We start from the raw sequence: 13,253 nt of genomic DNA, 5'->3' as shown, positions 1-13,253 counted from the left end.
GCGGGAGGGATTGGAATGGAATGTCCTTCCAGGTGATCTGTGTAAGGCTGATGCCGTACCTCCATTTTGCAGAAGAAACTAAGGTTTAGGAAGATTGAGTGAATTGCTCAAGGTCCTAACAGCTACGTTGGATTAGAGGACTCCAGGGCCTATACCTATGCCCCACCCTGACCAGGGTTCCTTGTGAGAAATGGCTCAATTACAGGGACAAAAAAGCTGTGGCACCGGGGACCCAGAGGGGAAGTGGTGACGAGGACGGAAGGCCAGACCTCCTCATGCTCACTCATCTGTGAGCAAGAGTAAACGCGAGAGAAAGCCAACTTGGGTGGCTGAGAACAGGAGCTCTGACTGGGACCCAGGGCAGCTCCCAGACACACCACCACCAGGACTCCTCAGTGCCCGGCGGGGCCTGGAAACTCAGCCACAGACCACAGTGAGTAACTTTCTGTTGTTGTTTTATTTGGGGGCCTCTTCCTCATTTCAGAGAACCTGTGTGTTTTGTGAAACCTGTGTTCCTCCTTTACCCCTTCTCCCCAGGGATGTCAGAAGCTGGGGGCGTGGGGGGGGTCTGTCCAGGGGCGGGAAACTGATCCCCTATGGGGAGGACTCCTAAGGTGTGTGAGGACCACTCACAGGAAGGCTCGGGGCTGTGCGGTCCTCACCCTTGGACAGGACCACGAATCAGCACTCACAGAAGGAGGTAGTCACCTCTACGCTGACAGCCTGACCGGGGCGGCTCAAGAGTGTGTTAGCGCCACACTAGACCCCGGGGAGGCCAAGGGTCTGTAGCAAGCCAGCACCCAAGTGACTCTCGGCGCTGGTAACTCCACGGCCTCAGGAAAATCCGCCCCCCTCCTTCCCACTCAGCTTGCTCTTCTGAGAGAGCAAGGGCCCAAGACCAGCACTCATGGGCCTGTGGGGAGGGCTGGCTGTGGCGACACTGGCTGAGAACCCCGGGATTAGCAAATGGCTTGAAGGTGGCAATTCGGATCGTCACACCATCTGCTGCTCCTGGGGAGTAGAGCTAAGGAGGAGGGGGCTGCAGGCTGTTTTTCCCTCGAATGGGTGGCAGGTAGACACCTTGAAGACACAAAGCCCAGGACTGAGGCAGAGAAGGGGCACAAAAGGAATTGGGGCAGACCCTGAGAGGCAGGACCCCAACGACGCTGGCCCTAGCATCAATTTCTACCAAAGAACCACGTCATCTTTTGGTGGGTTGAGAGCAGGTGGCTAAGGTGGGCAAAATGGTAGCACGGCTCAGCTGAGCAGAGCCCTCCAGTGTGTCTCCTGCCTTCCCTCCCCATCTTTGTTGCGCCTGTTACTCTTACCCTGAGCTCTCAGATGTACACGGAATGTTCTTTGAGTCTTTCTCATTAAAGCACATTCAGTAGGACTCAGAGCTCTCACTCTACCAGACTGGTCAGAAAAGGGGTCTCAGTGTGTAGTTAGCTTCTCTCCCTTGCCAGCATTGCCCACCGAATCCTAGGGCCTCATACAGAGCACGGAACAAGGGCGGCACCTGGTCTTCATGCTGCCCTGGCTTCTCCTATGATGGATGCCTGTTGTCCAAAGGGGTTGGATCCCTGAAGTCCAGCCTGTCCACTTCCCTCATGTGCCTGGAGTCCAGATTCTTTGCCACAACTTGAAACCACTGTGCCTTGGATTGGGTTACCACCCAGTAACTTCACCCAGAGGCCCCACGATCTCCCTAAGACAGCAGAGCCCAGGATGTGAAAACTCAAGGGACCCGGGACCTGGGGACCACCTCTCCTGTGTCCTTGGCTTTGGATCACAGAGGGTCTTCTCCCCACCCACCTGGGACCCCAGCTTCACTTTCTCACTGAACTCGGGCTTTCACAAAGAACAGAAAAAAGGGATCTCTTCACACAGTTTCTGCTTTCTACCTCAACCCTTGTAAAATGTCCCTTGGCTGGGAGACACCGAGGCTGCTTTTTGAAGGGAGACCAGCAGCTGTACCCAAGTCCTCCTCACTGATAGGTCAGGTGGCCTGAGATGAGCCACATCACCCCCCCCCCCTATTTTTTTTAAAGATTTTATTTATTTGAGAGAGAGAGAGAGAGCACAAATGAGGTGAGAAGCAGAGGGAGAAGCACACTCCCCTGCTGAGCAGGGAGCCAGATGGAGGACTCGATCGCAGGACCCCGGGATCATGACCTGAGCCGAAGACAGACACTTAACTGACTGAGCCACCCAGGTGCCCCTCACGTCATCTTTCTAACCTGTAGTTTCTCCAGCTCCAAAAATGAAGCCCAACATTACCATCCTGCCTCAAAGTGTTCACTACGTGCGGTAGCTCTGTTAGCTCTGCTGCCTTCTCTTGCCCGGCGCTCACAGCAGCCCTAAGAGAGCTGCACCGTCAGCACCCACATCTGAGAGGTGAGAAACTGAAGCTCACGCAGGATTGAGACCTTGCCTAAGGTCATATAGCTGGTGGTAAATGGCAAAGCCAGGAGTCAAGCCCCGGGCTGTCTGAACACAATACCGGCTCTATTGCCATAAGAACCAGCAAGGGACCCTGCTACGGAGAGCTCCTTGAAAGTGCTGTGGTCCATCGCAGCCCCGAGGAACCATCAGCCCCCTTCCAGCTAAGCTCAGAAAAGAATTTAAGACCCATTATTCCCTGTTCCCTCCATCTCCTCGGGAGAGAGGGGGTCCACAGAGCATGGGGTGTGTCCTGCCCCACCCCCATGCAGTGAAGACCCCCAAAGGTCAAGGAAAGAAAAGGACAGATCAGTGGGGTAGACCAGAAGGGCAGGATCCCCCCCAAGGGTCATTAGGGCCAAGTGTGGGAAAGAAGGTTGCTGGGATCCCATCCAAACTGGAAGCATGTTGGTGAGACCTCTGGGCAGAAATGGGTTGGGTCAGATGTCCTGTGGGCTTTGCTGCCTCTCATCTCCTCCCCCACCCGCTCCTATCCCTACAGGGGAGCCCCTCAGTCTTCTACTCACATAGTGAATCAGAGGCAGCCCCTCCCACCACAACTCCCCTCTCCCCTCTGCTCTTCTCTCCCTGGGGGGTTGGGGCCACCCCAAAGTTCCTCTGAGAACCACAGCTGCGTTCATGGTGTTGCCTCTGCTAGACAGCAGATCCACACTCTTCGTGGATCTGTCTGGGTCCTGGGGGTATCTGACGGAGCTAAAAGCAGGGGACGGAGCCTGCTGAAAACCGGGAGGGGGTGCAAGGTATTTCACGGACCTTCTCCAAGACTTCACATGAGTCCTATCTTAATGGTACCCACTTGGCAGATGAGATCACCTTCTCCAAGACTTCACATGAGTCCTATCTTAATGGTACCCACTTGGCAGATGAGATCACCAACGCTCAGTCACAGCAGGTAAATGGCAGAGACAAGCCGCAAACCCAGATCTGTGTTTTCATTATTTTCCACCAGCTTTGCCTAACAGGAAGGGAGGTGTTCCAGAAGGTTCACACCATTAGAAGGTCATGGAGCTTGGTTCCATTTTTTTAAAAAATTAGTGAGTAATTATTTTGCTACTTAAAAGGTATTTTTCTCAGTGTGAGAGCTTCTTAAGATAAACAGAAGAATCAAAAGCAGAAGTTAGCAGTGATCAAACAAATGATGATCTAATTTCTTCCAACCAGGATGTTTATCATTTGGCCATTGATATACAGTTTTAGGTTGATCTTTTTCTTCATCATTTATTATTTAATTTACACCCTTAATGAACCAGATTAAAGACATGATGCAAAAGGAACTCTGATGTCAGAAACACAAGGAAATAAGGAGAAGAAAGTTGATCTCTTCCCTGCAAATTTACCTCAAGCCTTAAATTGTGTTTATCTGATCACATTTCTTATATAGCTTACCAGGGAAATTACTGCACATCCCGAAATTCTGAAAAGTGTTAAAAAGAGAAGGGCGCCTGCGTGGCTCAGTGGGTTAAGCCTCTGCCTTCGGCTCAGGTCATGATCTCAGGGTCCTGGAATCAAGTCCCGCATCAGGCTCTCTGCTCAGCGGGGAGCCTGCTTCCCCATCTCTCTCTCTCTCTCTCTCTCTGCCTGCCTCTCTGCCTACTTGTGATCTCTGTCTGTCAAATAAATAAATAAAATCTTTTTAAAAAGAGAAAGAGAAAATAACATGTGCTCTGTCTTCGCCTGTGTCAGGCCTAAAGGCGATCTCCACTTGCAGGGGACATGCAGGGAGATGCTTGCCAACAGGGACCCGAGATCTATTTTCTCTTGCTTAAGATTCTTCTAAAAAGGTCCAAATCAGCTGTCTAAGTGTCACATGTCAGAATTCAAACCCTCCAGTCCCGAAAATGATTTCCCTTCTCTTGTTATATCTCAGCCTACTTTAATGTCCATTTGGTCCCCCAATAAAACATCACTTCAAAATGTGTTCACCCACCAGGCCATCTCTTCCATCCTGAGTGTACAGAGACCAAAAACAGGTGCCCCTTGGAAAGTGAAGAGAAGTCAGAATTGCTCTTCACAGATCATGCATGTATTATAAATGGTTTAAAATAAATGCGAGGGAAAATTTTGAACCGATTCTCTTATTGAAAATAGTACATTTGACTTAAAATCACTTCCTTCTTCACGGGCCATACAAAATCAAGAAATGGCCCAACTGGGACACCTGGGTGGCTCAGTTGGTTAAGCAGCTGCCTTCGGCTCAGGTCGTGATCCCAGCGTCCTCGGATCGAGTCCCACATCGGGCTCCTTGCTCGGCGGGGAGTCTGCTTCTCCCTCTGCCTCTGCCTGCCATTCTGTCTGCCTGTGTTCATGCTCTCCCTCTCTCTCTCTGACAAATAAAATTAAAATAAAATAAAAATAAAAATAAATGGCCCAACTAATTCCCATTGGGGTTTCTAACATGATATATTACTGTGAAACAGTTCCTGAGTCACAAGAGACTAGACACATTCCAGTCTGACCCCCTCATTCTATTTTATTTTACTCTTTCTGTTTGGGGCACGATCCTCAGAGAGCCCAGCACATAGACAAGAGACATAATGGTTAACATTTACTGAGGGTAGACTGAGTGCCAGCGAGGCACTGTGCTACGCATCTGCAATGTGCCGCCTTCTCCATTTACTCCTCACAACGGCCCTGAGTGGAGAAACTTTCATTATCCCCTTTTTACAGATGAGGACACTGAGGCTCCGGGAGGTGAGGCCATTTGCCCAAGAGACCACAGATCTAATAAGAGAGGCAGCAGCAGAACTCACAGCTATGACTTGGGGCTGCCTTTTAAACCTCTGTCTATATATTCCTCCTCTTTTTTTTTTTTTTTTTTTAGATTTTATTTATTTATTTGACACAGAGAGAGCGAATGAGCAAGGGAGAGGCTGGGGGAGAGGGAGAAGCAAACTCCACACTGAGCACAGAGCCGGACACCGAGTTTGATCCCAGGACCCTCAGATCATGACCTGAGCCGAAGTCAGACACTGAACTGACTGAGCCACCCAGGTGCCCCTGTAAGTTTCCTTCTTAGCCTCCATTGATCCTTATCTGTTTATCACCTCCCTTTACGGAAGCAGGAGATGGAAACCCAGGTCTTCTTGCACGTTATGTACCAAGGGAATCAGTACACTGGGTCTGATCCCAAATTCCAGGCCAGAAATGAGAACAGGCCTTCCTCTTCACCACCCCAGGCCCCAAAGCAAGCAGATACGCATGTGCACATTATTCGCTCTATCACAAAGGGGTAGGCGGAGTGCGTGTGAACATCACCTCCCCCGAGGTCTGGCCCGTCTCCGGCTTCTCCCCATCTCTCCATGGTCTGATGGCCCACTCCAGATTTAATTCACTCATCAGCCTGCATTCAGCTTCTCTGTGACCTCTAGCCACTCTGTCACCACCCAGACGTCAGTGGCCTCAAGCCTGTGCATCAGCCCCCTCGCAGGTCCCAGTTTCCTCAATTATAAAATGGGACTACTTCCAGTGCCCTGGTTGGCTTGTCATGCAGAATATATGAGTTAATATGTCAAGTGCACAGAACGGTGTCCAGCACACGGTATACAACAAGCGCTCACTCAGTGTTACTTCCTATTACTGTCATGCTCACTGCTGTTTCAAGAACTGGCCTGCTCTGTCACCACTCCTACCTGCTGGGAGAACCAGTCCGAATCGCAAACCCCACTGCGGCAACTAGAAAGAACCAGAATCAAAGTTAGGGTAGGGACCCTGCCCTTTAGGATCCGGGGAGCCAGGAAGAAGTCAAGGAGGCTGGGGGAATGGCTCATGATTCCCAGTGTCCGCCACTCGGGAATATAGCCTACTCTCTGCTGTATAGAGAAGCCCCATAAAAAGTTCTCGTCATCATGGTTTTAAGGTCTTGTTTGCCCTACAAAGAGCACTTCATGGTCAGAAGGGGTGACCAGCCATCTCCAGGTATGATTTTAACAATGTTCCCTAACTGGGGTGCCTGGGTGGCTTAGTCAGTTAAGTGTCTGCCTTTGGCTCAGGTGCTGAACTCAGGGTTCTGGGATCCAGCCCTGCACTGGGCTCTCTGCTCGGTGGGGAGTCTGCTTCTCCCTCTCTCTCTGCCCCCACCTCACCTCCCACTTGCACTCTCTTTCTCTCTCTCCCAAATAAATAAATATCTTTAAACACACACACACACACACACACCACACCCTTCCCAATGACGGATAACCAAGCTTTCACACGTAGCCGGCCACCCTCAGGGTCACGGAGATCCACACGCTGTGATCAGTCATTTAGACTTTACAGTGACTGAGCCTTCAAACTTTTCTGTAGCAGGTTTTCTTTGAAAGAGAGGTAGAGGCCTTTTAATTCCTATTATAAAGATGAAGGAGAAGGGCAGAGAATGGGAGCCCTGAATCACAGGGGAGCTCCCTGTTGGGACAGAACTAAGACACATGTCACCAGACAGCCCATCCTGAGACCCTCTGAACCCTGGGATCTGGTGAGGCAGGAAGCAGGGGACCTTATGCTACTCACGGAATTTCAAGGAGCCCCCCAGAAAGGATAGAGGTCCCCAGGAGAAGGCTGCAGAAGCCAGCTGAGCAACCGGGAGCAGAAGGTCTGATGATTACAGGTCTGAGCCTGGGTTCAAATTGGGCTCTGCCCTTCTGTAGGACCTCAGGCAAGTCACTTCGTCTCTATGTGCGTTGGTCGCCTTGTCTGCAAAACAGTGGCAAGGATAATAGCACTGCCTTCCCTTGCTTCTTATGAGGATTAGCCAAGATCACAGGCAAAGCCATGCTTGGCACACAGCAAGTGGCGTGTATTAAGGTGCAGTCGCCCACGATCCTACCCTCCCCCGTTTACAGCAGGGTAGGTGAGGCTCCGAAAGGTTTGTCCTAAGTTCCTCTCGCCATTGAGCCTTTGGGAATCACTTCCGAAATGCTAAGCCTGAGATGCCCTTCTTGCTGATACACACTCCGTCGGCCTTCTTTCCCCGAGTAAAGAGATCCATTGTGTCTCCTTTGGAAATCTTGAAGAAAGTCACCCTCCTTCAGGATTTTCACAAGTATCGGCAAGAAGTCCTTCAACCAATTCATTCGGCAAATATTTACCGAGTAGCTGCCATGTGCCAGGCTGGGTGCCAGGCACTTGAGACACAGTAGTGACCGAAACAGACAACAAACACCTGCTCTCTTGGCGCTGAGATCCTGGCAGCTAACAGAGGCGCTGGCGGCCCTGGCTGGAGCAAACAGTCCAGGGAGGAAAGGAGGAAAAGGAGAGGGAAGAGATTGTTGCCCAAAGTATGGGAAAGATGCCCCTCCCTCCAGGCCGGCCACCAGCATCATGGCCTAAAACTGAGTTCTGACTCTGCCACCTGCAAGCTGCGCCACCTTGGCTAAATCCATCTAGCTAAGCCTCAGCTTCTCATCTTAAAACAGGGAAAGCAGTGCCTGGGTAGCTCAGTGGGTTCAGCGTCTGGCTCTTGATTTTGGCTCAGGTCATGATCGCAGGGTCACGAGATTAAGCCCTGTGTCAGGCTCTGTGCTGGAAATGGAGCCTGCTTGGGATTCTCTCCCTCCACCCCACCCCTTTGCCCCTCCTACCCACCTCTTCCTCTTAGAAAAACGTCGGGGGAGTGGATGAGACAATCTATCCAAAAGTGCAATTTACAAGATAAAGGAGACTTTGTGGGTAAAATACCTCTTAGAGTGCCCGCCACAAAGGAAGTATGACAGGACAGTGACGAATTCATTTTCTTCACCTACTTTAACCACAGTGACATATGGCCATGGGCTGAACGCAGAAGCAGAGATGAAAATCCAACTGCCCAGACCGTTAAGAGGTTTCCCCCAAAGACATTCTCATGAGAAATATGTTATCCCTATTAGCGTGTAATAGGTATCTTCAATACATTTTTTAAGTTTTCAATTTTATCTTCTAATACAGTACATAGTAAAAGATGGAACCTACCTCAATGAGAGCCCTTTAGAATCTGGGTAACTTTTAGGAGGATAAAGGGGTGCTGAGATGGCAGAGTTTGAGAACCGCTGCTCCAGGCTTTCCGGAGCAGGCTTTCTCACGCCAGCTCGTCTGCAACCGAATGACCCCACACACACACACCCGGCCTCCACCGCATCCCTTGGGGTTAATTGCACAGCTTCCAAGCTGGAAGGACCCTTTGAGGTATCATCAAAAACCCAATGGTGATGCAGATGAGCAGACAGAGAAGAGGAGCCGTTTCGCCTGAGGTTACCCAGCCTTCAGTTCCATCCCAGACTGGAACCTGTCTCCTTGGCCCAGGGCTCTTGTCTGGACTGCAGGCTGACAGGTGCTGACTTCCTTTTCCCAGCCTGGTTAATAATCCGTCAGACTCCCCCGGCACTCCCCCTTTCATTCCCGTTCACTCAACGCCAAACATCCTGAATGGAAACATGATCTTTTCCCTCTGTTCTCCTAACACTGTCCCATCCCCCTTCATGACTCTCAGCCTTTCTCCTTGACCCCCTTCACCAGTCCAAGGGCATGACAGAGAAGCCATAGTCACTCTCATTCAGTACCAGTTAGCAAAGAACTTGCGGAAGTCAGAAGAAAGCTGTAATATGCATACGTATTTTATATATATTGTCTGGCTACTGTATATTTTACATATATATATATATATATAAAATCTGCCATCAGTGGAGGGCTCACTGTGTTTCAGGCACCGTATTAAGCATGATGCTATCTCAATTAATTCTTGTGCCTCACCACCACCAATGAAGAGTGCGCTGTTTGTTTACTCCCATTTTACAGATGAGGAAAACAAGTGAATAAAGTAGTGACTTCATCTGAGGGCATAGAGCTAACGTTTGGTGGTGCCAGGACTGGAAGTCAGGTCTGTCTAACTCCAAAGCCCAAGAGCCTCACTGGCAAATCCTTGGAGGTGAGGAGATGAGGACTCCACCAGGTTGGTGGGGATAAGACTAAAATTTAGACCCACTAATGTAGCCAGGGAGGCATTACTGAATGAAATTGGTCAATAGAGGAAAAAGCCAGAAAGAGAAATGATGCAAATTGCCCCTGGGGCTAAAGACCAAAGATGGCCTGTGTCTGTTGTTAGAACCATCACCCTCGGCAGGGTCCTGCATTAGCTCCTGTCCCATTACGAACCTGACTTTGTCAAAGCACAAGGGCTCAAGTCCTAGTTCTGCCCGTCACTTGCTGTAAATTTTGGGTGACATGGCTTCTCTGAACTTGTTTGCTCAAGAAATGCTACCTGCCTCAGATAACAGTGGGGAAAATTATGCAAACTGTCAAATACGATATGGGCATTAGTAGTTCATTCCTTAAAAGGTACGTTGCTGGAGTATAAGGTAGCTGAAAAAAGGAAAAAGATATTTGAAAAGACTCAACCAAACTGTCCTGTGGGGAGATTTCAGATCAGTTAGTTGATTACGAAGAATTAAAGAATGTAAAATAACAGGGCTTTCATGCTCTGGGGCTTCAGAGGCATGAACAAGACTGCGGGTTCCTGGGGCCCCCAGCAAATTTCTTAAATCTCTGGGCCCCAATTTCCTCATCTGTAAAATATGGAAAATAATTATACCAGCTTTGCAGGGTTGTTTGGAGGTTTGAATGAGATAATGTGCAGAAAGTGCTGGTCCAGTGCCAAGCCTCATCATCGTTATGCCCTGATCCTCTTTGCAGACGGCAGTGCAGGGCAGAGGGAGAGAAAGTGACTACGCCCTAGAACCATCTGGTGTCAGAGCCAGGCTCCAACCCTGAGCGTCCCATTCCTAACCTGGGACCCTTTTCTTTCCACCGTGTCACACACAAACACACTACAGCTCACTCAGAAACCCACGCGATTGCTTTATTGTTTTAAATCATTATGTAATCTGCACATCAACAATGCAGGTAGTAATCATGTCCCCAGCCACAGATGAAGAAACTGAGGCTCAGAGAATTTGAGAAACTGGCCCCCCAGGTCACACAGCCCACACACAGGGCTGGGATGTGAAGCCAGCAATGTTTCATTCCAAAACCTTGGCCCTTAATCTTTGCTGCAGTGGAAAGAGGCCTCAGGCACCATTTAGCTTAATTCCTCCCAGGAGAGAGGCTGGAGCTGATACAGATAGATGAGGAAGGAAGGTCCAGGGAGAATGAGTGTCGAGACAGCAGGCGGTGGCCCCACAGACTCCTGGATGGGAATGGTGAATGGTGGATGGACAGCCGACTTGGGATGGAATCTTCTAGCTCCACACATGGGGCATGAGTTTCTTTGCCAACCACTAGATATTTAAGAATGGCCTTAATGATGATCCTTTGTGCCAATTCTATAAATTACAAATTCTTTCCTTAAAGGACTGGAGGTGGCCTATATTATGAATTAGGGCAGTGGAAATAAAAGCAAAACATTAGAAACCACTTTTTAAAAAGAAGAAGAAGAAGAAGAAATGAATCAGGAACCAACCTTGAATGACTCAGGACTGCAGGTTTACATCGGATTTAGTTCTGAGCTTCCTGGCAGCTGAGGGAAAAGAAAACAGAGTCTTTCTGAAGAAGACTGCTTTTTTCCCCAGCTTACATTTGTTCATTCATTCATTCATTCATTTATTAAATAAGTTGATTTTAAAATATCTAAGTGCCTGCTTTATGCCAGGCCCTGTGCTCCAGTGCTGGAAATCCAAAGAGAAAGTACTAAAGAAATCAGCCTTGGGGGTGCCTGTGTGGCTCAGTTGTTAAGCATCTGTCTTCAGCTCAGGTCATGATCTCAGGGTCCTGGGATTGAGCCCCGCATCTGGGTCCCTGCTCAGGAAAGAGTGTGCCTCTCCCATTCCCTCTGCTGCTCCCCTGCTTGTGCTTGCTTGCTCTCTCTCTCTGTCAAATAAATACAAATCTTAGAAATCAATCACTCAATCAATCGGTCTGGGCAGCCCTTTGCTTCTCTCCCCTAGGACAATTTCCACATTTTGCCTTGCATCAATAAACTTCTCCTGGACTTACACCGCAAAAGGGATTTTAGGTTCCTTCACCCACATGCTGTTCCCCCACCCCTCGGATGACTACCATAGTTGTCTATTTACAAGGTCAAGAGTACAAGGTCAAGAGCAAGGACAGTTGCTAGTCTTTCGATTCACTTTCTGCTTTTGACCTGCTGTTTGTGGTTTCCAGTCTTTCCAGAAATCTGGTTCCCTGGGCAAGCAGTGCTATGGTGAGGAGCTCATGGTGAGGCTCGGGATGAGGGACTGGGACCAATGGGCAATGTCTGTCATGATTTGGGAAGAGAGAGTAGAGGCTCAAGGGCCATCTAATTGTCTCCCTTCTCAGGGCTGACTTCCATCTCCATAAGGGCTGCTTAGATTAGCTTGGAACCTGTCATTAAAAGAATTTTGTTTCAGTGTGAGGGGAACTAGAATACAAAGATGTCATCACTCTCTCGCCCAGATTCTACTCTCAAATCTAGAAGCTCACAGTCCAGGAAACAAGATGAGACATATATTATTGATACAAAGAATAGAAGGTAGACAGTGATCCATGCAGCAGGACTCAATGAGTTTGATCCACCTGGAGGGACTGGGAGAAATCAGAGAAGGCTTCCTGGAGAAGGTGGCCTTGATTTAGGACCTGAAAAACATAGATAAGATTTGGGCAAAGGACAATAGCCTACAGCCCGAAACTCCAGAGAACTTCCTTACAACCTGCAGCCAAGTGCTGTCAAACACCAAGGGGAACTGGGAGAAGGAATGTGGAAGGAAGCCCGCATGAGTCCCTTCCTACAGCTGGACACAGCACAAGAGCCCAGCCTGCTGGGAAGCAGGTCCAGAAGGTCATGCAGGTCAAACAGATTTTTATTTTTTATTTTTTTAAAGTTTTATTTATTTAAGTAATTTCTACACCTGATGTGGGGTTCAAACTCACTACCCCAAGATCAAGAGTAACACGCTGTTTCATCTGAGCCAGCCAGGCCCCTCCAAATAAGTTTTTAAAAAACGTGATGGCTTTTTTAAAGCGTGATGGCAAAGTGTCAGCTGAGAATAAATAGAGAGATTTTCATCTGCCTCAGCTCTCAGATGTGGGTCAGACAAGACTGAAACACAGAATCCTGTAAAATCCTATAAACTAACTCAATGAAGTCACTTCCTGCCTTTCACTGGACATGTGCTGGGAGCCAGGCACAGTGCCCCAAGTTTAGTAAACTCCTGTTACTTAATCTGCACAACAATGTGATAAGGGTGGTATTTCTCCCGTTTACAAATGAATGAGACAGAGGCCCAAAAAGATGAAGTAACTTGCCCAATGTCACACAGCCCATAAAGTAGAGAGCTGAATTCCAATCCAGAGAGGTCTGGTTGCAAAACCTGCAACACTGGGATTCGATGTGGTGAATATCCCGGAGGAGACTTAAAAAATCACCCAGTCTACCCACCTGCTTTAAAGATGAGAAAAGAGGGGCGCCTGGGTGGTTCAGTCAGGTAAGCAACTGCTTTCAGCTCAGGTCATGATTCCAGGGTCCTAGGATAGAGCCCCAGGTAGAGCTCCCTGTTCAGCAGGGAACCTGCCTCTCCCTTTCCCTCTGCCTCTGCAGGTCAAACAGATTTTTACAAAGAATAGAAGGTAGACAGTGATCCATGCAGCAGGACTCAATGAGTTTGATCCACCTGGAGGGACTGGGAGAAATCAGAGAAGGCTTCCTGGAGAAGGTGGCCTTGATTTAGGACCTGAAAAACATAGATAAGATTTGGGCAAAGGACAATAGCCTACAGCCCGAAACTCCAGAGAACTTCCTTACAACCTGCAGCCAAGTGCTGTCAAACACCAAGGGGAACTGGGAGAAGGAATGTGGAAGGAAGCCC

The 13,253-nt window shown here is 49.0% G+C and overlaps 1 protein-coding gene across 2 annotated transcripts in view; it reads left to right on the top strand.

The window, feature by feature from the left end:
• The first annotated feature begins 315 nt into the window (after positions 1–315).
• Positions 316–13,253, top strand: part of CNR2 (cannabinoid receptor 2) — a 25,129-nt gene continuing 12,191 nt past the window's right edge. For both annotated transcript variants that reach the window (XM_059376632.1, XM_059376631.1), the window contains exon 1: positions 316–433. The gene's annotated coding sequence lies outside the window, so the exon portion shown is untranslated. The remainder of the gene's footprint in view (positions 434–13,253) is intronic.

This window comes from Mustela nigripes, chromosome 14 (assembly GCF_022355385.1).
Source record: "Mustela nigripes isolate SB6536 chromosome 14, MUSNIG.SB6536, whole genome shotgun sequence".
Taxonomy (NCBI): Eukaryota; Metazoa; Chordata; class Mammalia; order Carnivora; family Mustelidae; genus Mustela; species Mustela nigripes.
The sequence above is the reverse complement of the archived record's forward strand: the minus strand, read 5'-3'. Positions and strand labels throughout refer to the sequence as shown.